Below are 2,832 nucleotides of genomic sequence, written 5' to 3' on the forward strand. Positions count from 1 at the left end.
ATGGGCCTCTGAGGGATGGCAACGTTCCAAGAGACCCTCGCAGGGATGGCAACGCTCCTAGGGACCCTCACAGGGACGGCGGCGCCTCCATGGGCCCTGCTATGGGCGCTAGCTACCCTAGGAACCCTCACAGACAAACCATGATCCTTAGGGCCTTTCAGGGACAGGGGCGCCTCCCGAAAGTGCGTTCTAGGGAGGTGGTGCTCCCCAGAGAGGCCCTTCCAGCGTTGGTGGCTAGGGGCTGGGGCTCACCCCAGGCCTCTTTGTGAGTTGCTCCCCCAGGGAAGGACCTGCCAAGGCCTGTGGCTTGTGGGTCCTCTAGGAGGCAGCTGAAAATGCAATGGATAGTGAGGGTATTAGTACATATTGCATTCTTCAAGTAATCTCTTCCTTAACTGTGATTAGGTGAGATAAGAGTAGTATTAAAACCAGCCAATAGAAAACAGAGAGTCGGTCTTTGTACTTTGTATGAACACTTGTTGAATATTTATTCTCCTTTTCATTGTTCGAGTTGCGATAATAATACTGAAAATGCTATGGGCAGTGTGTATTTTATTTAACGTCATATCTCCCAGAGTTTAAAGTAAGCGAGAATAAATATCCAACAGCAGAAAGCATAAGACAATTATGCTGACATATTGCCTGACTGGCTGTAATTTCGATGACGTTACATCTTTATCACCAATCACAATTAAGCTAAGATTTCTGGACGAATGCAAAATGTATGACAAAACAATAGTTCTTGGGGCGATGCTGCATGTGGAAGAGGGCCCCTGGGGAGTGCCGTAGCCCTGGCGAGACCCTGCCGCCGGGAAAACACCCTTACGGCCTGGGGAGGGCCCGTACCAGCGCCACGCGAGGGCCCTGGGAGGCCTCTCGGGGGTGCCAACCTCTGGCAGGGTCCTTGGGGGCAGAGGCGCCCCATAGAAGGACCTGTGGGGAGACACCTGCCTCTGGGAAGGGCCTCTGGATAATGCAACCGCTGGCCGGTATGGCCCCTAGGGAGCGCCGCCGACCTGGGGCACACGAGGTGGGCCCGTCCTGCCAGGGACCTGGGGATCGCCACTATCCCTGTGAGGTCACTTGTCCGTACCTTGCCAGGAAAGAGCACCCCCAAAAGGCCATATAAGGGTGGCAGAACGCCCCAGGGGACCATTCAGGGAGCGCTGGATCCCACCAAGGGGCTCTCTTGGGACAACTGCAATCCTAGGGGGGCCTTCTCAGGGAAGGCGGAGTCCTAGGGGCTCCTCAGGAACAGCCAGCGAGCTTTCATGGACTCAGGGACAGCAACGCTCCACGGGACCCTCGCAGAGACGGCAACACTCCTAGGGACCATCACAAGGACGGCCCCGTAGGCCCTGCTAGGGGCGCTGGCGGCCCTAGGAGCCCTCACAGACACATGCGTCATGGGGCCTTTCAGGGGACGGGGGCGCCTCAGAGTACGTTCCTAGGGGATGGTGCTCCCAGAGGCCCTTCCAGCGGTGGTGGCGCCTTCAGGGGCCCTTCCAGGCGGTGGCTCCCCAGGCACTCTTTGTAAGGTGCCAATGCTCCAGGGACCCTGCCAAGGCCTGTGCAACCTGGCGGGTCTCCCTAAGGGGAGGCGGCGCCCCAAAACAATGGATAGTGGTGTCGTGCATGTTCTTCAAGTAATCTCTTACTTAACTGTGATTGGTGGAATAAAGTGCGCGTCATCAAACTACAGCCAATAGAAAAGCAGAGGATGGTAAGCGCCTTTTAAACTATGTTTGCTGTTGGATATTTATTCTCCTTTTTTTCATTGTTCAGGTTCGCGATAATACTGAAAATGCTGTAGGCAGTGTGTATTTTTATTTAGCATTATATATACAGAGTTTAAAAAGTGAAGGTGTCTTCAACAACGCAAGACCAGAATATTCATACTGACTGACTAACTCTGTTCTCTATTGGCTGTGAATTTGACTCGACGTTACATCTTCTCAATCACGGACAAAATGAGACGAATGCAAAATGTATGACAAAAACAATAGTTCTTGGGCGATGCTTGCGTAATGAAGGGCCCCTGGGGGCATAAATAGTCCTGGCAGAGACGCGCCGCCCCTGGAAAGGCACCCACTGCGACTAGGAGGGCCCATACCAGCGCCACGGGCCCTAGGAGGGCCTATAGGGGTGCCGCAACCTCTGGCAGAGGTCGCTTGGGGGCAGAGGCGCCCCATAGAAAGGACCCTGGGAGACTGCCTCTGGAAGGGCCTCTGAATGTGCACTGCGGTATGGCCTAGGAGCGCCGCCGACCCTGGGGAACGCACCCTGAGAGAGCACGTCCTGTAAGGGACCCTGGGATCCGCCACTATCCCTGTGAGGTCACTTGTCCATGCCAGGCAAGGGAGGGAGGCACCCCAAGGCCATCTCAGGGTCGGCGAGGGTGCCCCAGGGGACCATTCAGGGCGCTGGATCCACCAGGGGCTCTCTTGAGGGCAACTGCAATCCTAGAAAGGGGGCCTTCTCAGGGGAAGGCGGAGTCCACAGGGGCTCCTCCAGGAACAGCCGAGCTTTGCTTGGGGCCTCTCTCCCAGGGACAGCAACATCACAGGACCCTCGCAGGGACGGCTTAACCTCCTAGGGACCATCACAAAAGGACGGCGGCGCCCCCATAGGCCCTGCCCACAGGGGCGCTGGCAGAAACCCTAGGAGCCCTCACAGACACAGCCATGATCCTTGGGCCTTTCAGGGACGAGGCGCCTCCAGGTACGTTCTAGGGACGTGGTGCTCCCAGAAGGCCCTTCAGCGGTGATGGCGCCTTCAGGGGCCTTCCAGAGGTGGTTCCCCAGGCCTCTTTATGGGGGTGCCAATGCTCCC

The sequence above is a fragment of the Homarus americanus genome, unplaced genomic scaffold (assembly GCF_018991925.1).
Source record: "Homarus americanus isolate GMGI-L3 unplaced genomic scaffold, GMGI_Hamer_2.0 scaffold6392, whole genome shotgun sequence".
In the NCBI taxonomy this organism is placed as follows: domain Eukaryota; kingdom Metazoa; phylum Arthropoda; class Malacostraca; order Decapoda; family Nephropidae; genus Homarus; species Homarus americanus.